The sequence below is a fragment of the Mesocricetus auratus genome, unplaced genomic scaffold (assembly GCF_017639785.1).
Source record: "Mesocricetus auratus isolate SY011 unplaced genomic scaffold, BCM_Maur_2.0 Super-Scaffold_100010, whole genome shotgun sequence".
NCBI classification, from domain to species: domain Eukaryota; kingdom Metazoa; phylum Chordata; class Mammalia; order Rodentia; family Cricetidae; genus Mesocricetus; species Mesocricetus auratus.
This window is the reverse complement of record NW_024429194.1, coordinates 8966327-8988676: the sequence shown is the minus strand read 5'-3', so window position 1 is coordinate 8988676 and position 22350 is coordinate 8966327. Positions and strand designations below refer to the sequence as shown.

The 22350-nt window shown below is 43.7% G+C and overlaps 1 long non-coding RNA gene across 6 annotated transcripts; it reads left to right on the top strand.

Moving 5' to 3' along the window:
- The first annotated feature begins 7501 nt into the window (after nucleotides 1-7501).
- LOC110342216 lies at nucleotides 7502-20689 on the top strand. 6 transcript variants are annotated; one of them, XR_002384238.2, is made up of 5 exons: nucleotides 7502-7723; nucleotides 10204-10458; nucleotides 12153-12528; nucleotides 15677-15798; nucleotides 18588-20689. It is a non-coding gene; the product is annotated as an uncharacterized LOC110342216 (long non-coding RNA). The 6 variants fall into 6 exon arrangements; XR_002384241.1 differs by lacking the exon at nucleotides 7502-7723 and adding an exon at nucleotides 8415-8433; XR_002384239.2 differs by lacking the exon at nucleotides 7502-7723 and adding an exon at nucleotides 8491-8540.
- Nucleotides 20690-22350: the final 1661 nt, after the last annotated feature.

Below are 22350 nucleotides of genomic sequence, written 5' to 3'. Positions count from 1 at the left end.
CAGGTTCAACAATGTTTAGAAGACATTTCCCACCTGTCCTCAACTCCCCACCCTCACCCTCCATGCTACCCCACCTCCTTGAGGACACACGTAAGATGTTGATGACCCCCCTTCCCTCTCACCCTTCCCTACATGCATCATCTTAAGGAAGGGAAGGAGAAGCCTCAGCAGCTTCCCTTAGGGTAGAGTTCCATTGCTAAGATTTTCCAATAATACTTTCTTCTAAAAGATTGGTTGGAAAATATACTGAAGTCCCAAGCAGGGAGGAAACGCCATTTGCAGACAGAGATGACAGAGGAGAGAGCAGAGCTCCCAGCTGGGAAGCTGTCATTGTATACGCCGGCCCGTGTGGCAGCCCTCTGACGAGGACACACAACTGTGAGTGACATCTTACTCTGCCTGTGCCTAGCAGTAATAATGTAATCACTGGTCATCTAATTAAAAATGAAAGAAACTAAGGCCTTTTCAAACGCCGAGCTCTTAGAATCCCAGGTTGCTGAGTGTTCTCGAGCAGAGTGGTGTCCGTTGCTTGGTCCGTGGAGAAGACCTCGATGAGGCATCCTGTACTTACTTTCTGACGTCATTGCTTTTGTTATCATTATGTTAATGTGCCGCTTGGATGGTTTTTCTGCCAGGGTCCTTGTTCATCTCTTGCCACAAACATTGATTGCAGGCGGCTGTGTGCCAGGGCTATGATGATGAACGAACAGGACATTCTTCTGGCAATTAGAAGACCTCACTATAGGGGCGACAGGTCTCTGTGATACAATCTCATTAATCTGTCACACAGACAACAACTACTTATGGGTTCCATGTTATGAAAGACAGAAGATAGTGGCCTTTCGGAAAGACCAGCCCTGAAAATAAGGCACTTTAATTTGTGGCATGTCCTCCTTAGTTGACCAAAGACCCCACCGTATCTTCCTTTAAAATAAGTCTGCTTCATCCATATATGTGACCTGCTAAGTACTTGAGTCTGAGATCTCAGTATAAAATTAGGTCTGTCAAGAAAACACCTACCATGAGAGGGAATCTTATGAATCCTAATACCGTTTACAAATGAGTTTTGAAGAAGGTCATGTGATGTCCTCAAACATTCAGACTCTCGGGTGTGAAAAAAATGCCTCACCAACCAAGTATCTTAGACTGTAGAAAAACTAAACAAAATTTACCCTTGCTAACCAGTAACATCTCAGTCTGTTCCTGTCCAAAGCGTCTTTGGAGGCTGGAGAGATGATGGCTGAGCAGCTAAGACCACTTACTGCTCTTGCAGAGCGCCTGGGTCTAGTTCCCAGCACCCACGTCAGGCAGCTCACAATCACATGTAACTCTGGTTACAGAGGCTCTGATGCTCTCGGACCTCCATGGGTACCTACACTCACGTGGCGCCTGTAAACTCACACAGGCGCACATCCATACACACAAGTGAAAATAAATACGCCTGCAGCCGGGTATAGTGGTCCATACCTGTAATCTCAGCACTGGGGAGGCAGAGGCAGAAGGAGCTCTGTGAGTTTGAGGCCAGTCCTGGTCTACATAGAGCGTTCCAGGACAGCCAGAGCTACACAGAGAGCCTCTGTCTTCTTTCTTTCTTTTTTTTCTTTTAAATTTAACTTCTTCATTGGTTGTTATGATTTCATGGCATGCATCCCAATTCCACTCACCGGCTGGTCCTCCTCACCCCTGCAACACTCCACCACAAAACAGAACAAGACAAGCAAACAAAAATAAGAACAAAAACAAAAAGCTCTTCGATTCTCATTTCCCGCCTCTCCAACACCTCTCTACCCATCCTGGTGGCATTGGGGACCTCGGTGTGCCACACAGTGAACCCTTTTGTCCCATCAGCTTTGCTAGCAAATGCTCATTGCAGTGAGTGGCTGGGACATCTCTTGTTGCCAAATGAACTGGGACGCCATCTTCCCCATTATTTAGGTCACCTTCAGATATGCATATATTTTAGGAAGTTTCTACAGTTTTAGGTTTCCATACAACCCCCCAAGTGGCCCACAGTTTTAGCTGTCCCTCCTCCTATTCCCTCCTTCTCTCCCCCTCTTCCAGCACCCCCATTTGATCCTCCCATTCCAGTCTCCCCACCCCACCCCATCCATCCGTAACTATCCTGTCTCCCCTTCCTAGAGTATCCAATCTTTCTCCCCAGTGTCTTACTCTATACCTGGCCTCTGTGGTCCAATGGATTGTCACTTGCTCATCAGACGCTCAACAGCTGATATCCATACATAAGCAAATTTGTCCTTTTGAGTCTGGGTCACCTCATTGAGAATGATTTTTTGTGAATTTCATGATTTCATTTTTTTTTAGTAGCTGAGGAATATTACGTTGGGTAAATGTAACACATTTTCTTTATCCACTCATCTGTTGACAGGAATCTAGGTTGTTTTTCAGTTTCTGGCTATTGTGAATAGAGCAGCAATGGACATAGTAGAGTAAGTGGCTCTGTTATAGAATGCAGAATCCTTTGGTTATGTGCCTAAGAGTGGTGTACCTGGAGCTCGAGGTGGAACTTTCCCTATCTCACTGAGGAACCAACACAGATTTCCCCAGGGGCTGTACAAGCTTCCACTCCCACCAGCCATGGATGCGGGTTCCCCTGGCCCCACACTCTCGACAGCATGAGCTGCTTGGAGGCTTTCACAGGCGTAAGCACTGAGCATCAGGGCGTCCAGGCCCTCTCTTACTCTCCATCCTGCTGAGGCCTGCCTTCTTCTCAACAGTCTTCTACTTTGATCTGTCTCCTTTTATTTTTGAATATTAGTGAGCAGTGTGACCTTGTGAGCCCGTTCTTCACACACCACAAAACAGATCAGTCGTGTGCAGGTAACCGCAGCTGTGCTGAGTTCATGATTGCTACGTGTCCTGTCCTGAAAGATCCCTCTCTAACCTCTAACTCTTACATTCTTCCACACTCTCTTAGAACATGTTATGCCATGAGCCCTGTCGGGGTGTGCGTGCGTGCGTGCGTGCGTGCGTGTGTGCGTGTGTATGTATGTGTGTGTGTGTGTGTTGTAGAGGCCCAATCCCTCTTCCTTGTTTTCCCACTACTAAAAGAACCATCTCAGGTGATGGCTAAGCGCATCACTGGTCTCAGCCTGCTACTGGCCCTGGAGTCCTAAGACCCCAGTGCCCTTCCTGGTCTCTTACTTGACTTATCTTGATCAATCACTGTTTGGTTGATTTTGAGTTTGCTTCTTGTAATTCTAACTCTTTCTCTTTTTCTACTTTACATGTTTTAAGACTGTTTTATCAGATATATACAGTTTATGTGCCTATTAGTCCTATTTAACTCTAATAACATTTTTGTCTTTAAATTTCTTTTGTCTGATATCAACATAGAGGGCCAGACTTTCCCTTGGTGGTTTCTACAACTCTGTTCTTACATTTTCAGCCACTGTGTACTTTTATGGAAGGTGTGCGCCAATTCCCTACAGATATTTAGCATACTACTCCAAAACCTAATGGCTTATTATAGCAAAAAACTTGACATGCTCACAGTTCTGCAGGTTAACACTGTGAGCTGAACTCAGCCAAGCAGTTCTTCTAAAAGCTTCATCTATGATTGTTTCCACAACTGCCTGGTCATTTGACTAGAACTGGAAAGCTGAAGATGTTCCCCTAGGTCTAGTGGTTGATAGCACAATTGACTGAGTCATGGTCTCCACACACAGCTTCTAGCTCTTGAGGAGGATGCTTGAGTCTCAGCACATGAGGCAGACATGAGAAGACCAAGAACAAACTACAAAACACTTTAGGGGCAAGGCTTGGAAATTTCATAGTTTGTTTATTTGGCATCCCATTTTAGCAAGTCATTAATTAGCAAGGAACAGCTAGATTGTGTATTGTCATGTGAACCTTGTGAGGATACAGAGCCATGTCACTCAGCAATGTGCTTCATGATGCCTTCTTTGAAACAATGAGAGCCGTACTTCTCCATGACTACCGCTTTGTATGATGGGGTCTTCACTCCAAGGGCCACCTGGAAGCAGGATTCCATCTGCCTCCCAGAATCTCAGACTTTTCCTTTAGTGCCTTCAACTGAATGGTCAAGGTTAACCTACATTGTGAAAATGATTCTCCTTATCAAAATCTATTGTCACATCTACATAGTATCTGCATAGAAACACCCAGTGTGGTGTTTTGCCCCAAACCAGGCTACCTTGGCCTGTCCAACTTAATACATAAAATTAACCAATGTATGAATCAAAAAGAAAAGTTACACATAAAACCAATTTTAAGTTAAAATAGTACTATTTGGGTAACCTCTGACAGAAAAAGTAAATTTATTATCCACTATAATACATATAACATACACTATAATAGCAAGTCTCTTAGAAGTCAGAAAAAAGGTACTGTTAATGGCAGTTGAGAGAAAGGGTCTATAGAAAACAACTACAAATGAAATCAGGTAAGTTTAGTAACCTCAATTTCATTCTTATCATTTTTACAGTTAAAAATCCCCAGCTAGCTGGGCGTTGGTGGCGCACGCCTTTAATCCCAGCACTGGGGAGGCAGAGGCAGGCGGATCTCTGTGAGTTCGAGGCCAGCCTGGTCTACAGAGCAAGTTCCAGGACAGCCTCCAAAACAATACAGAGAAACCCTGTCTCAAAAAACCAAAACAATAAAAAAACCCAGCTAATTCTCATGGAGTACTTTTATGTAATAAAATTAAACCAACCTTATGTGAGCCAAGAGCTCCGTGGTGGGGAAATGAGAGAATCTGCACATCAGCACATTCATTGAAAGTTTAAAGACTTTTAGTATGATTAATCAAGAATTTAAGTGTCTCAAAGACATAATACTTCTTTTCTCAGAATAAGATGTCTTATTCATAACCCAGATGAAAACTATATAAAAAAGGAGGAGAGAAGGAAGTGGTCCCTGGAATGCTTTGATCTGGATTAATGGCTCCAGTCTTCAGGGTTGTAAATTTAACGTCTATTGCTGTTTGTGCACTAAAGGGTTCTCAACCGGCCCAAAAGAATTAATGCAACTTCTAAAAGTTGGCCAACTAATTTATAGGCAATAACTTACATGTCAGGAAAAATTGGATCAGCAAGTAATGCTATATTTATTTCCATGAAACCTGGCGGTGTTTTTCCTCATGAAAGTTGGAGGGATTAAGTTCATCTGAAACTTTTCCCTGAGAGCAGTGAGAAGGAGCAAATGGCCCTGTTGAGTAAGAGGTGGGAGGCGGAGACCACGTGACATGGAAAAAAATGGATCCATTCCACAGCAAGGAGTTTGTAAAAGTCTAAGAATCCGGATCACAGCCGAGGCCAACAGAAAAGCCAATTTTCTCTGACAATATGTATGTATGTATGTATGTATAATTCAGTTCTTTAGTTTACTTGTCAACATTACATTTGTCTGGCTGTTGTTCACGGAATGTGTTCTAGTGGTAATGATGCTGCCTTTTCCCTGCCCATGTCTGGTGTTCAGCACCCCCACCAAAACTTGCTTGCACTTAGTCTGTATTCATGATCAGTTCCTCAAGCTCCTCTGTCCAGTCTGTTCTCTAGATCTCATCATAAAGGTACATTGAGGCCTCTGGAGTGTCCTCAGCCAACGAAGCATGGGAGAGTGGAGACTTCAGCTTCTCCACTCATGGATGAGATGGTTCTGAGGAACCTTCCATTGTTCTGAGGAGGTCCCCGAAAAGACTGGCATCCACTGTTCCCATAGCAGTAGCTTTCTTGCCAAATTCTTGTAATTGGTAATAATTTTGTAATCCCCCATTTCCTCAAGGACGTCAAATAGCCTCATAAATAACCAAATATCCATTTTTAAGCATTCCTGTTGTTATAGAACTTACTGGGGCAGGCAGGCAGAGAGAGAGAGAGAGAGAGAGAGAGAGAGAGAGAGAGAGAGAGAGAGAGAGAGAGAGAGAGAGAGAGAGAGAAATAGAGAGAGAGAGAGAGAAATAGAGAGAGAAATAGAGATAGGTCTAAACAATTCTCACCATCACCATCAAATGAAACTTCCAGGAATGGGTTACATCTATCTAATTAAGTTGTTGACTCTGAGGACCCCATGGAATCCCCCAAACAATTCAGGCTTTTGCCAAGGCTATTTAAAGCTCTCTGAAAATTGATGGTAAGGCCCTGCGGCTGAAGATAACACCTACATGTTTCGTTTAACAATGGGAAGTCAAGCTGGTGCCTAACTGGAGCCCTCACCCCCTACTGAACAGTTTCACAGTATGGGATGATACTCTGCATGTCACCAGAGGATAGAGGCAGACACCAACACAGCTGTAAATCCATCAATCTATAATGGTGGCTGACCTACATGCTGCAGTATAAGGACACAAAAGTTGAGGGAGTAACCTTGTTTGTACAAATAAAACCTGTCTGAAGATCAGAGGATGGAGCTTGCTACTACCTAACCATAGAGGTCTGGAGGTCTGTACAGACAGACAGGAAGTGAGATGGCTGGGTGGAGAAAGGAATATAAGCAGGAGGAAACAGGAACTTACTCTCTTTTCTGTTGGGAAGTTAGTGAGGTAAAGATGGCTTTGGCTTGCTCCTTCTCTCTGATCTCTCAACATTTTCCCCTATATCTGACTCTGAGCTTTTATTATGAACACAAGTTGGAACTGGTGTTACAAATATCTGATTGAATTTAAGGCCTACTCCATGAGATTGAAACTATGTCTGACACTGCTCGGGTGGCCAAGAACCTAGAGAAAAACACATACTATTGTTCTACTAAATAAATGTAACAATCTAATGACTCTTAATGGCATTCTCCTGTGCCCACAGATCAGTGACTTGTTCAGTCGTCATCAGAGAAGCTTCCTCCTGCAGCTATGGGAACAAATGCAGAGACCCACAGCCAGACACTGTGCAATGAGTGCCTGTTCTAAATGGGATGTCTCTATCAGACTTCTCCCCTCAGGGTTCAGGGAGCTTTACAGAAAAGGGGGCACAAAGATTGTAAGGGCCAGTAAGGATGAATAATACCAAGGGAACAAGACCTTCTAGACAGAACAAGGCTGGCATATTTGCGAACTCACAGAGATAGTGGTGCCATTCACAGAACCTTCACAGAACCAAACCCAATGGGGTCCCAGTGCTGAGAGGATCAAGTGGACATGATCTCCCAACCCTAGCCAGAAAGCTGTCTCCAACTGATGGCTGCTTCCAAAGGAAAAATCAGTTTTCTCCAAAGTAGTCTCAATGGCTATACAAACCACGCTTAAGGGCAGACCTGTGCCCAACAGTTGTCCAGCATCCATTGTCCCAGGGCAGCAAAGGTTGCATTTAGTGTTCTGGACAATGTGGCTGGAGAATCTTTTGTGATTAAGAAGAGACCAGCATCACTGAGGTGAGGTCTTCTGGGAAGTGTTCCCTCAGGCTCAGCGCATAGAAGCTGTGTTCCAGAAGCAGCCAAGTGCTGGCAGCTGAACCTGGTTGTGTGAGAGTCACCCAGGTGGTACTGCTTTTGAAGGCCTGAGGAGGTCATGGAGAGCAGCTGGGGCTTGGCGAGGTGTGGCAGGGCTGGAGTCCGTAAAGACAGCCCAAGAGAAGCATTGGTAAAACTGTAGCCCAGATGCAGCAAGGGACCCCAGCATTTTGGAGATGCCAGTACCATGGGATGACCACCAAGAACAGCAGCCAGACAGAGCCTAGAAGAGCAGCTGTGTGTGCTGCAGAGGGCAGGCCCAGAGAGGTGAACCAAGCTCCTCTGAGGAGCCCAGAATATTGTGAGTGGATTCCAGATAATTGAATATTGAGTTGTTTACTCGTTTTGAGTTTGTTGTGCTTTGTGTAGATTGTGATGGTGACCTGGTTCTTTCCTCTTGAAATAAGAAAGTGTTTAATTTATTTTTGGTTTTAAAGAAGCCCAGAGTTGAGAGACTTCGAATTTTAAAAAAAGGCTTTTTTTTAAGCATTTAATTTTTTGTTGTTATTATTGTTGCTTTTTTGTTGTTGTTGTTGTTTGAGACAGGGTTTCGCTGTGGCTTTGGAGCCTGTCCTGGAATTTACTCTGTAGACCAGGCTGGCCTTGAATGGCTTTGAACTCATAGAGATCTGCCTGTCTCTGCCTCCTGAGTGCTGAGATTAAAGGCATTTGAATTTTTTTAAAGACTGTGGAATTTTTGAACTTGGGAATGTTTCTATTAATGTGAGATCTTAGGAAGGAAAGAAAGGAAGGGTTACGGCTTGATGGTGCTGTGTTTGTGTGTCAAGTTGACAAGTCGTCAGCTGTGCTGACTGACTTGTGGTCTACTTACTACAGGCTGGAGTTATGTAGAAGGAGGGAACCCTGGTTGAGAAAACGCCAGCTGTAGGGCATTTCCTTGATTAGTGATTGATGGGGGAGGGCCCAGCCCATGGTGGGTGTTGCCCTCCCTGGGTTGATGTCCTGGGTTCTATAAGAAAGCAGACCGAACAAGCCATGGGGAGCAAGCCGGTAAGCAGCTCCCCTCCACGGCCTCTACATCAGGTGCTGGCTCCAGGCTCCTGCCCTGTTTGGGTCCTGTCCTGGCTTCCTTCAGTGATGGACGACCGTGTGGAACTGTGAGCCAGACAAACCCTTTGCTTTCCAAGTTGTTTCGGTCGTGGTGTTCCATCACAGTAACAGTGACCCTCAGACACCGAGTATATGTAACTTAGTATTTGATATTTAAATGTAATTCAATAGATTAAATATTTAAACCTATTTCTAGGCCATAACCTGCTTCCTCATTAACTTAAAAGATTTTAAGTAATATTAACTTATGGGAACTTAAGGAGTAGGTGGATCCCAGTACACCTTTCCCCAGTGTCTTCGGTAGTAACTGGCTATGTAGTTTGTATAGTTTTCATCCCCCTACATGTAAAATTCAATGTGATTTTATTCCATGTGGAGGTTTGTATAGCTACCACAATCAAGATGCAGAACCATTTTATTTCTTTGAGGGTCACTATTGTGCCCAGTTTGTATTTGCACCTGCTCAACCCTGTCACCTAGAAGCAAAACATCAGTCCGTCCCACATCTCTCTAGCTGGGTCATTTTAAGAATGGTATGCGAATGCTTTTACACAGTGTTAACTACTGGCTTTTCAATTCAGTGTAATTATCTCAAGATCCATCCTGGCTGTTTGTCATAGAGGTTCATTCTTTTTTATTGCTCAAGGGTGGTGCGTTGCATGTATGGTCCAGAGTTTAACAATTCATCTGTTGAAGGACAGTTGACCGCCTTCTCTTTTGGTGTGGAAAGTAAAATCACTATGAATATTCTATATGGGTCTTTTGTGTGAGTATAAAATTGCATTTCTCTGGGATAAATGCCCCAAAGTGTGACAGCTGGGTTATATGGCCGATCCATGTTTGATTTCTGAAGAGCTGCCGAATTATTTCTCGAAGTTGCATCATTTTACATTCTTCCCAGAGTGTATGAATTTCAGACTCCACATGCTGGGAAGCACAGGGCACTACCATCCTGGTTTCCTGGGGAGCACAGGGCACTACCGTCCTGGTTTCCTGGGGAGCACACGGCACTACCGTCCTGGTTTCCTGGGGAGCACAGGGCACTACCGTCCTGGTTTTCTTTTGCCATCCTAGCAGCAACTCGATGAGCATACCATGGTTTACTTCACATTTGATAAAATGTCTCCGTTCCCTTATACATTTTGAAACTGGAAATACATTTCTTTCTTCCTCCTCTTCTTCATCTGTCTCTTCCTCCATCTTTACTTTTGAGATTATTGTTCAGGATAAAATTCCTTGTCCACTTATAAGATCTGTACAGTATTCCAAGTTTGTACTGAGTCCTTTATCTAACCAGGGTCTTTCAAAAAGGAAAAGTAAAAATCCAGCTTAGCAGCTTTTTTGCTAATTCTTTTTTAAAATATTTATGTATTTATTATGTATACGGTGTTTCACAGACCAGAAGGCGGCACCAGGTCTCATTCTAGATGGTGTGAGTCACTATGTGGGTGCTGGGAATTGAACTCAGGACCTCTGGAAGAGCAGCCAGTGCTCTTAACCTCTGAGCCATCTCTTCTTTTGCTAATTCGTAAATGATCTTTTCATTGACTTTAAGTGCTTGTGTATTATCCTAGTTTGTGTCCTGTTGCTGTGATGAAACACTGATCACAGACATCTTGGGGGAGGAAAGGGATTATTTGGCTTACTGTAACATCACCAAGGAAAGCCAAGGTGGGGACTTAGGACACTGCTTCCTGTTTTTTTCTCTAGGACTTGCTCAGCTTACTTCCTTAGACAACCCAGGACCACCTGCTCCAGGACGTCACTGACCGCAGCAGCCCAGGCCCTCCCACATCAACCAGCAATCAAGAAAATGCCACGCAGACATGCCTACACGCCAACTGATGGATGCCACGCAGACATGCCTACACGCCAACTGATGGATGCAATTCTTCCAGCTGCAGCTCCCTATCCCCAGGTGACTTTAGTTTCTATCAAGTTGACGGAAACTAACCAGCACACATGGTAAGTAAATTGGTCTATGATTATCATATTTATTAGAAATATTTTTCTATGTGTGGTACTTTTGTTTTATGTTTTTCTTTTTGTGCAGCCAATTTGTTTATCATTTTAATTTGGGGTTCAATTTATACTATTGTTTCCCTAAATGTCTTAAAAATTATTTTCCCACTTGACTTTTGCAATTGCTCTTTGATTTTGTTCAGCTGCCTTAAAGCATAGGTCTTTACAGAAGATATTTATTTATTAATATTTAAATACTTCTGTCTCAATGTGTCTGTCCCTTCTCTCTTCCCTCTGCTATCTCCTCTCCTCTTCCTCCATCCTCTCTCTGCCTCTTTTCCCTTTCTCATTCCCAGATGATCTCACAGCCTCCACCATCATTTCTACAATAAACTTGTATTTATATATCTAGACTTATTGGGCATTTTTATATTGCAACCATTCCATCATTTGAAACTCAAATGTCCTTAAAGAAAGCAATGTTTTTCCACTAAGGGCATCTCCTCTTCCAGAGGCAGGGAACTGGGCATCACATCACCTCTTTCCTTTTCTCCCATTAAACATCAATAGTTACACGTTTCTGCTAATTTTATTGTACAGAATCTTTAAACTGTCCTTTCTGTTGTCCAGACTCTAGTCACTGCTAATTTGAGATGCTGAAGTTGCCCTCTAAATTGTATTCCCTAGTTCTGCCTCTGTCAGCACAATAATGTGTAGCAATGTTGTCTTCCATTATAAAACATATTCCGTATATGTCATTCTGCCACTCAAAAATCCCACAGTAGGACTGGGTACACAGCCCAGTGGGACAGCACTTGCCTAGTGTTTGTGGGCCCTGGATCCCATTCCAACACTGCAGCATCAAAGTTCTACATAAATGGAAAGTAAAAGGATATGGAAGATTAAAAGTCATGTGTAACTATAGGCAAATAATAGAAGAAAAATTTTATGGAAGAACATTACATATAAGTATGGAAATATATTTGAAAATTTGAGAGAATTGATGCTTAGCTAAGAAAATATTAGCAATCAAAATTCAACACAGAGAAAGCCTGCATTGGTTCATAATCATGGAGGAAATGGAGAAGATTTGCCGTCTGAAAGGGGTTGGGCCCTGGCACAGTAGCTGTAGGAGGAAAATGGCGTACAGTCTACACTGGTAATTAATGGACAACCCACAGGAAAAGTAAGGTGTTTAAAACCAACTGCTGGGGGTTCCATTTAATACAGCGAGCCACGCACCTTCTCATTTCTTTTAAATTAATGACTTCATAATTTTCTACACAGAAAATAGGGTGAATATAGAAATCAACAGATGTGGAGCCAGGGCCCAGGTTCCTCTTTTATCTATTTTTTTTTAACTCTGGAAGCCTCCAGATGGCAGTATGTCCCTGTGGAAGAAAATGCTGGGTGTTCAGCTCTGATTTCTTTTCATGGAAGCACCTAGAATCAGTCTGTTAACGGAGGGGAGGAGGTCGGAGCTGAGGCGGTGGATATGTTTCAGAATATCCTGGACTTCAGTTCTCTGTTACCTTACCATCCACAAAGAACGTCTCTAGGTCTGGCAGCTCACAAGGGCAGTTCCCTTACAGTCATAATAGAAACGGGTGACACTCTAGTCAAAAGCTACATTTTGTTGTTGTTCTCAACCCACCATTTGCGCAGAAACAATTTTTATTTTTTATATTTTAAACTAGGCAGTGAAGAGTCAGCAAGACAATTATGCGGATGCTGGCATCAACTCTTGTTAGCTGCTAACCGGTCTCGGTGGAGCCGCAATTTCTCAGCCTTCCTAATGCTTGACCTTTAATTGTGGTGACCCCAATCATACCACTGTGTGAGCACTACTTTATAACTGTAACTTTGCTACTGTTGTGAATCAGAACGTAAATACCTGGTATGCAGGACGCCTGATATGCAACCCTGGGAAAGGGTCATTTTACCCCAAAGAAGCCATGAGCCACAGGCTGAGAACCAACGCTGTGGAGCGTCTGCACACTGATCTATTCCCAACACCTCTCTGCACACTGCTCTCCTATTCCCGACTTCCCGGAGCATCTCCCCGTAACTGCAGTAAGTGCAAGAGGCCTCACTCAGGTGGCTCCCAGGGTCCTAAATGATCCTCTCCTCTCCTAGCGTCTTCCCGTTTGCTGTAGCCACCATGACTTTCTCATGAGCACAGTGTGTTCGCTCCCCACCAGGGCCTTTAAGCTTCCCCGTACCTCTGGGGGGGTGTGGCTCCCTTCCCCACTCAGGTCTCTTTCCAGCTGCCATTTTTCCTGGGAGTTCTTCCCTGGTCGCTATCCTTCTCCTCATTATATCTTTATCACCCGCATACCGAAAGGATGGAAATACCCAATGCCTTCTTGTGTGTGTTAACCCAAGCAGAACATAAATTCCTTGTGAAATATGGGCTTTGTGGTGTTTCCTTTTTTCCTTCCTTCAGTCTATAAACATGCCATATACTGTATGCTCAATAGTGACTGTATTGATTGAGTCAAATAACAAAGCAATGCTCAGTCAACCTACACCCCCATTTCATCCCTTTTGTTACATCGAGTGGCAGATACTTGGAAAGTAGAATTCCAAACTCTATTGAAATAGTATTATTGTCAGTAAGTCACTGACATCATCTACATTTTAGAAATCTTTCTTTCTTATGGTATGGAAATGAGTACTTTGTATTGGTATGGTTTTTCATTTATTGATACAAATTCAAGGTCAATTTTGTGATATGTATATTTCTCCTCTTGATTAAGTATTGTGCTTATACTGATCTTTTAAAACATAATGCATAATTAAATACAGATTATAGATAGTTACTTATAATAGTCAGAATTTATAGTTAGGTAAGTTTGGCTTTCTAGATATACAGAAATACATTTGAGATAGATAGTCTTCAAATCTTTCAAAGACCTTCAGAAAATGGCATTTAAAATGGTTTAGGGTTTTTCTTGACAATGAGAAATGTCTGTTCCTGGCACATCAATTACGTCTGAGAGGAAGATGGGCATTGAAGAAACTCGTTATGGAGTTTGCTTTCAACATGGCAAGATTAGCCATTTGGGCAAGAAACTGTTCTTACCTAGACTGCTTGACTGTTGCTGTATAAACTGGACATGTAGGACCCACAGAAAAGTGACTGCTGAACTCAAACGGTCCTTCAGGGTTCCTGCTTCATGGAAAGTCTATGAGACTTTGTGCAGGACACAGAAAAATTGACTGACAGACTGCCAATGCAGATGGATAGCTTGAAATTTCCTGCTTTGCTGAGAAGTCTTCCAGATACACCGTGGCCTATGGGCTGAAGATGGATGCCCCAGCGTTACAGAGGAACTTCAGGTGACTGTCCAGGTAGCGAGATGTCTCTGTCAATCCTAGTGTTTACCTATTATCCTTCTGTGGTCTTTGATAGAGTTGAAGGCAGATAGTTATAATTATAGTTTTCCTTAGTTATGATAAAAGATAAGCTACAATATAAAACTTTAGACTCACAAAGATAGGATAGACGATACTTTCTTTAAATCTTACTAAATGTTAATGAACAAAATATTGTAACTATAGTTCTTATTTGATAACTGTTCTGTTATATATAATTTGACTATGTTAAAGTTAAAACCTTTTTATTTAGACAGAAAAGAGGAGATGATGGGGAAGTCCTGTGTATATGTCAATAAAGCACTGTTGGCCAATAGGGAAGCAAGATAGGTGGGACTAGGAGTCCAGGAGGAGAAACACAGGGAGTCATGATGTAGCTGCCATAGGAATAAGATCCGGACCCTTTTCTCCGGTAAGAGAAATACTTAGATTAACAATTATGGAGTAAATACTTAAATCAGAGATAGCCAGTAAGAAACCAAGCAAAAGGCCAACAACTTCATAATTAATATAGCCTCCTGTGTGTTCATTTGGGACTGATGTGGCTCTGGAACGAGGCTGGTGGGAAGGCTTCTCTCTACTCTTTCTTTCTTTCTTTCTTTCTTTCTTTCTTTCTTTCTTTCTTTCTTGTGAGACAGGGTTTCTTTCTATAGCCTTGGATGTCCCAGAACTCACTATGTATATCAGGCTTGCCTCAAACTCATGGAGATCAGCCTACTTCTGCTGGGATTAATGGCATGCACCACCACACGAGCTATTTATTATTTCCTAAGCATGCATTTGACTTTAAAACTGCCACAAGGAATTCCACAAGGCCCTGCCTACAGGTGAAGAGCCACAGACAATGGCGGTTGAAAAGAGAATTGTTCTTGCCTACAGATGAGGTCCCTGTCAGGTTGTCAACTCCCAACCATTATCCCTAAACATATGTACATAGAAACAACCTTAAATGGTCTCAGCATTTTGACGTGAGTGTAAAACAATAATTAAGAGAAGAGGCCATGAGTTGAGAAGGGAGCAGAGCAGTGCCATGGGAGGCGTTGGAGGAGCATAGAGAGGGCTAAAAATGATGTGAATACAACACTCAGGCAGGAAATTCTCAAAAAAAATTAATGAAAAGCTCCTCCCCGCAAAGTTTCCAGTGCGCATGTTAGCACTTATATAATTAAAAGTAGAATCGGCATCAAATTATTCCATAAGAGATCTATGGAAGGGCTGGAGAGATGGCTCAGAGGTTAAGAGCACTGACTGCTCTTCTAGAGGTCCAGAGTTCAATTCCCAGCAACCACATGGTGGCTCACAACCATCTACAATTCAATCTGATGCCCTCTTCTGGGATGTATATGTAATAAATAATAAATAAACAAAAACCTTAAAAAAAAAGAGATCTATGGAAGTAGTTTTTTTTTTTTTTAAGACAGGGTTTCTCTGGTTATAATGGAACTCACTTTATGGACCAGCCTGGCCTCGAACTCACAGAGATCCTCCTGCTTCTGCCTACCAAGTGCTGGGATTCAAGGTGTGCACCACCACTGCTCGGCCTGGAATTAGTTTTTTTTTTCATGGGGGGGGGCACAGTTTGAGGCAGGGTTTCTCTGTGGCTTTGAAGGCTATCCTGGAACTCACTCTAGGCCAGGTTGGTCTCGAACCCACAGAGATCTGCCTGCCTCTGCCTCCCGAGTGCTGGGATTAAAGCCGTGTGCCGCCACCACCCGGCTGGAATTAATTCTTAAATGAAGGTAATTTTGCCAAGAATTTAGGCAAGTCACTAAGGAAGCTGGTCACCAATGTCGAAAGCCTATCTGCATTACTAATCCTGGATGATATTTTGTCTTCCAAACAGCTCCCAGGCATAGAATATGCAGGCCGGAGAGAGAAGCATCTAAGTAAGATGTGAATCCGTTTAGGCTTTGTCCCATTTACAGTCCTGTTTCTGGTACTGCTGGAAGACTGTGCCCTTGTCCTGTAAGTAGAAATGCATCCCACATGGGCACATGCAAAAAGAAAGTATGAGAAGTTCTGCTAAATTAAAGAAATTCATTAAATACTATTTCCATTTGAATGGATATAGTTAAAATCGTAGCATATGAATTCACTAATTAAAGTTGTAATAAAATATTCAATTATAAAGCATATTCAAATAATTCCTCAACTTCCTCCTTGGTATTAAGAAAAAGTTTCCAAGCTGAATTGTATTAAACATCTTCTTTAAACTGGAAACAAGGACTTGATTTTTCATAGTGTCTTACTGAGAATCCCTCTTATTTTTCTAAATGACCAGCACCTTCATTTTTATTTTAAAGAGTATATTTATTTTGAAGAGTATATTAGAGAATATAAAGAGAAAGAGGCAGCTTTAGTCTGTTACATGTGTATACTGTCCTAAGCTCTATGCCAAGGGTATTCAAATTACTTGACAAATATTCCTGGGCTAGTCTTAGAACGCAGTTATCCTCATAATATTTTTTCAGTGGGAAAATGGCTCTAGCTTTTCACTGACTACAAATGAAGTTTCTTAAGACAGTGAGGAACTATCTGAACTTAATGACTGAATCTCCCCCTTGTTTTTTTAGGCTACAGGGGTCCTGTAACCTAGGCTGGCCTCAAACATAAGTTCTGGGATCACAAACATACAATACCTTGCCCGGTTTTATGTGGCACTGGGAATGGAATCCAGGGCTTCATGCATGGGAGGCAGATACTGCACCCACAAGTTACATACCCAGCTCCTGGTGGCTACAACTTTTAACGAAAGAAAACCTGTGTAACAAGACAAATTGAGTCAAGTTAGCATAAATTGTCTGTGCAGGAGAGTATTGAAGCTCCCTCATGCTTTGTCTCCACAAAATACTGTGGCGTGTAAAGATATCACCGCAGGCAGCAGTAGTATTGCTCTCAGCATATTTTACACTGTGGCCAAGGCAACTCATTGAGGAGTATATTAGAGAATATGAAGAGAAAGAGGCTGACCTTTTCAAGATGTGAGTCCATGGTCATTATGTCAGGGGTCATGACAGTACACAGGCAGGTATGCTAGAGCAGTAGCTGAGAGCTTATATTTGACCCATAAGCAAGAAGGGGGGAGAGAGAGGGAGAGGGAGAGAGAGAGAGAGGGAGAGGGAGAGAGAGAGAGAGAGAGAGAGGGCGGGGGAGAGAGAGAGAGAGGGAGAGGGAGGGAGAGAGAGAGAGCGGGGGAGAGAGAGGGAGAGGGAGGGAGAGAGAGAGAGAGCGGGGGAGAGAGAGGGAGAGAGAGGGAGAGAGAGGGAGAGAGAGGGAGAGGGAGGGAGAGAGAGGGAGAGGGAGAGAGAGAGAGAGAGAGAGAGAGGCGGGGAGAGAGAGAGAGAGGGAGAGGGAGGGAGAGAGAGAGAGCGGGGGAGAGAGAGGGAGAGGGAGGGAGAGAGAGAGAGAGAGCGGGGGAGAGAGAGGGAGAGAGAGGGAGAGAGAGGGAGAGGGAGGGAGAGAGAGGGAGAGGGAGGGAGAGGGAGGGAGAGGGAGGGAGAGGGAGGGAGAGGGAGGGAGAGAGAGAGAGAGCGGGGGAGAGAGAGAGAGAGCGGGGAGAGAGAGAGAGAGCGGGGAGAGAGAGGGAGAGAGAGGGAGAGAGAGGGAGAGAGAGGGAGAGAGAGGGAGGGAGAGGGAGAGAGAGGGAGAGAGAGGGAGAGAGAGGGAGAGAGAGGGAGGGAGAGGGAGGGAGAGGGAGAGAGAGGGAGAGAGAGGGAGGGAGAGAGAGGGAGAGAGAGGGAGAGAGAGGGAGAGAGAGGGAGGGAGAGGGAGGGAGAGGGAGGGAGAGGGAGGGAGAGGGAGGGAGAGGGAGAGAGAGGGAGGGAGAGGGAGGGAGAGGGAGGGAGAGGGAGGGAGAGGGAGGGAGAGGGAGGGAGAGGGAGGGAGAGGGCGGGAGAGAGAGGGAGAGAGAGGGAGAGAGAGGGAGAGAGAGGGAGAGAGAGGGAGAGAGAGGGAGAGAGAGGGAGAGAGAGGGAGAGAGAGGGAGAGAGAGGGAGAGAGAGGGAGAGAGAGGGAGAGAGAGGGAGAGAGAGGGAGAGAGAGGGAGAGAGAGGGAGAGAGAGGGGAGAGAGGGAGAGGGCGGGGAGAGAGGGAGAGGGGGGGAGAGAGGGAGAGGGGGGGGAGAGAGGGAGAGGGGGGGGAGAGAGGGAGGGGGGGGAGAGAGGGAGGGGGAGAGAGGGAGAGAGAGGGAGAGGGGGGAGAGGGCGGGGGAGAGAGAGAGAGAGAGGGAGAGAGAGAGAGGGAGAGAGGGAGAGAGAGAGAACTGTGAATGAAGTAGGCTTTTAAAACCTCAAAGCCCACCTCCTAGGGGTGCGCCTACTCCAACAAGGCCACACCTCCTAATCCTTCCCAAATAGCTCCACCAACTGGAGACCAAAGTGTTCAAACCTACGATTGTATGGGGATCATTCTCATCTAAATGCCACAGACTACTTCCCGCCTTGGCTTAGCTCAGGGTAGTTCATTGTAGTAAAGCTTTTTTGATACAGAAACTAAAATCTCCTCAGTTACATGACAAGATCACAATTTATTTTTCTAGTAAAGCAGTGTGGATATAATAGAAATCTGCAATTCATTTCTGCTCAGCATCCATTCCCCTATGATGATATAAAATCTACCTCTTTAGGGAACCATCCTCCACCACTGGTTCATTTATATCTGTGCTTGGGGTGTGGGCAGGAGCAAGGGGCTAAATTATGCACTGAAGCTAATGGTTGGTGCACAACAGTTGAGACTCACTTATGTTCTTCTCTTAGTTAGGATATCTACTGCTGTTTAAAACACCGTGACCAAAAGCAACTTGGGGACAAACAGGTTTATTTCATATTACACTTCTACGTTAGAGGCCGCTGTTGAAGGAAGTCAGGCCAGAAACTCAAGTCAGGAGCGCGGAGGCGGGAGCCGATGCAGAGACCAAGGAGGGTGCTGCTTGCTGTCTTGTTCCCCATGCCTTGCTCAGCCTGCTTTCTTATACAAACCAAGACTGTCTGCCTAAGGGTGGCACCACCCACAGTGGGCTGAACCCTCCCACGTCAACCATTAATAAACTAAAATGCCCAGCAAACTCACCTACAGACCAATTTTATGAAAGCATTCTCTCAAGATTCTCTTCCAAGACATCTCTAGGTTTGTGTCAAGCTGATAAAAACCAAACATCATGGTCCATGATCCTGGCCAGTTCAGAGAAGGCCCATCACAGCTATGAACATCAGGCTAAGACTTTCTGTTGTAAGTGCTGGTAAAGGAAGCTCCCCCTGCCTCCCAGGGGTTAAGTCCAGACTGCTCACAAGCTATTTTGAATGAGAGAAGTGTATTGTGTGAGCACATAAATCTAGTTTTACCTGAAGCTGGAAACTATCAACATTTTGAACTACATTAACTCAAGTTACTTGGCTTTCTCTTCATCTATTACAACAACAACAATTCTTAAATAACACAGTAGGGAGGATTACAAACCAACAGAGAGCAGCAGTGAGTGAAATCTAGGATTACATCATCATGACAGTTTTCTGTGCCTTCTACTTTTGTGACTATGATTGACTACTTAATTCCTCAACCACAGTTTCTCAGATTCAGAATAGGAGAACCAGTAGTCTTGCCTAGTGGGACTCTCAGATCAAAAAAATCAAACAGGTTAGTTTAGGAAACCAGCTTAGCATGCTGCCTGAGAATAAGCACTCTAAAATGCATTATGGTTTTTTATTCCTCATCAGCTTTAGACGTCAAAACACTGGGTCTTGGAAAGGCATCCAGAAGCCTCACAGAATAGTATCATTGTCATCTGCCTGTCCAGCTACATTTGGACACAGATCTGCTGGCTTGGTGTACAAGCAGGACTTCATATCTTTATACCTTCTATTCTTGTGACTTAATGGTTAATGCAGAGAGCCAGCAGAATGGGACTACTCCATCAGGAAGCAATTTCCGGTTTTATATGCTTACTTAGACCAGTTTGTAAGATACGAAATGAGTGAGAAGAGGTATCTCCTGTTACAGGAAAACACTTTCTTAGACTGCATGTGCCTTTAAACAGTACTACTGAGAATTTTGTTATTTCTCTGCAAAGATGTGATCACAGTATTACAAGGAAGACATTGTTAGTTGCACAATACCCTTCATTCAGCTCTTTTGAAGCAAGTATTGTGCGTGTCTTGTGTAAGTATAACCACATGTTACATTGGAGAACTAAGAAAAGATGTAAATCAGTGTGGTGAGGAAAATCAGGGAAAGACTGACCTTTCTGGTAAAGTTTAACACCATTCTCTTTTAGGTAGTATTGTATAATGTAGGCTTGTGTCATAGGAAAAACTCTAGAGAAAGCAAGTAAGTGTTACATAATTTAATATTTTTTTAATTCAGGTAATTAATCACAGCTTAAAGTAGACAGTTGTACACATCTGTCAATGTCTCTCCATTTGTGGTGTTTTTAATGTCTATCTGCCTCCCTTGTCACTGTCAAATAGTTTGCTGGTTCCTATATAGCTACTGAAAACTAACCCTTTTTAACATCTTGCTTCTCTCCCACCGTGGAGGAAGAAAATGGATTTGCTCTAGAACAAATGTAGGCAGAAGCAGGCTCTGATTGAGTCATTTTCCTAAGGTGGATTGGGTGAATTTAGCATGAAGGCTGTGATTTTGTTTCCTATGCAATCCAAGACTGATGGTTTTCTTCTGATTTCTTTTTCCAAGCATGCCTACATGAGGATGACCTTTGGGTGATATTTTTGCAAAAAATAAAATTTCCAGGGACTTTTAATGTAGCTAGAATCTGTACTTATGTATGATTTATTCCTGATGGCTAATGACCTACCCGTGGGTGTTTAATAACCGCAGAATAAAACCGCAGAATAAAAAGTTCTATTTTTTTTGTGTGTGTGTGTGTGTTGGAACTGTTCCAAACTTGCCCTCTCCACTTTCTAGCCAACTGAAGATGACCACTGGCTGTGTGGAGGTCACAATGAGAATGGCCCCCATGGGCTCATCTATGTGAATGCTTGGTCCTTAGTTGGTAGAACAGTTTGGGGAAGGGTTAGGAGGTGCAGCCTTGTTGGAGGAGGTGCGTCACGGATGGTAGGGCTTGGAGGTTTGAAGAGCCCATGTCAGGCCTAGTCCTTCTCTCTCTGCCTCTGACTTCTGGATAAGATGGAAGCTCTCAGCTACTGCTCCAGCCCCATACCTGAATGCTTGCTGCTTTGCTCCCTGCCGTGATGGCCATGAACTCCTCATGAAATTGTAAGCAAGCCCCAAGTAAATGCCTTCTTTTATAAGTATAAAATAGCAAATGGTTTTGGTCATTTTTTTTCAGGCAGATACTTTCTTGTCTTGGAGATTTTGTCCAGGTATGTGCTAATATAGGTTTCTAACTAGGGAGCCGTTTGATTTCCAAGTTCAGAAGAACATGTTTCTACAGTTCTGTTATCCCCTCCCAGTCTTTCTGCTCTGATAAAAGGACTTCACCTCAGTTTATTTTCTCTTCTGAAAGTGTTATTCTTGTTTGGATGTGTGTATTCTAGAGGAAAATGATTTCACTCTCTTAATGAATTACATAAATCCCTTGGGTTTTCTTGAGCTAAATTTCAACCTTTTTTTTTTGGTGGGGGGGTGTTATAAAACCTCACAACCTGCTTAACATGACTAGAAACTGACAAAAATTACCGGACGGCCAGGCGGTGGTGGTGCACGCCTTTAATCCCAGCACTCGAGAGGCAGAGGCAGGTGGATCTCTGTGGGTTTGAGGCCAGCCTGGTTTATAGAGCAAGTTCCAGGACAACCTCCAAAGCAATACAGAAAAACCCCATCTCGAAAAACCAAAAAGAAAGAAAGAAACTGACAAAAATCCTTCCCCCAAAATAAACTGTATCATTAATGAGATGTGACAGCAGCGTCTCCACTAATAACTCATAGACTGTGGCCCAGGTGTCCAAGGTACCCGAGCAATTCGGTTAAAGACGATGCTAATGATGTGGCCCTTTGAAGAGTCGTTTCGGCATCATTAAGTTAGTCCCATGCTGAGGAAGCTTCTCCTTTACATACATGTTCCATGCCCTGTCCAGCTAGGCACATGGATCTGTGATCTGCTTGCCTCAGTAGAACGAGAGAAAATGGCTTCTGTGCGGTGAGGGAGGGTTCCTGAGTGCAGGGCTCACGTTTCTGTAGATGGAGGGTCATTGCGTGACAGGCAGCAGTTAGTTATTATTTCCAAATACTCTCGGAAATGGGAGGTAATTTTGTGTTCAGTTTCACGCTGACCTGGAACTTTTCTTTTTTCTTTCTGGTAGGTATCCTACAAAACGACAAACAACACTTGTCTGCCATGATTTCATCCTCCCCACATTTATTTATTTATTATTTATTTATTTATTCTCCCCAAGCTTGTTATGAGGAGGCTTTAATGACAGATCCAACTAGCCACACAAAGTTGACATGTAAGACATACAAAAAGCTCTCTGCCGACAGAAAAGTGTTTTCTCAGCTGCAGTTAGGTGAACGGTGAGTGATAGTGCCTCAAGGTGGCTAATG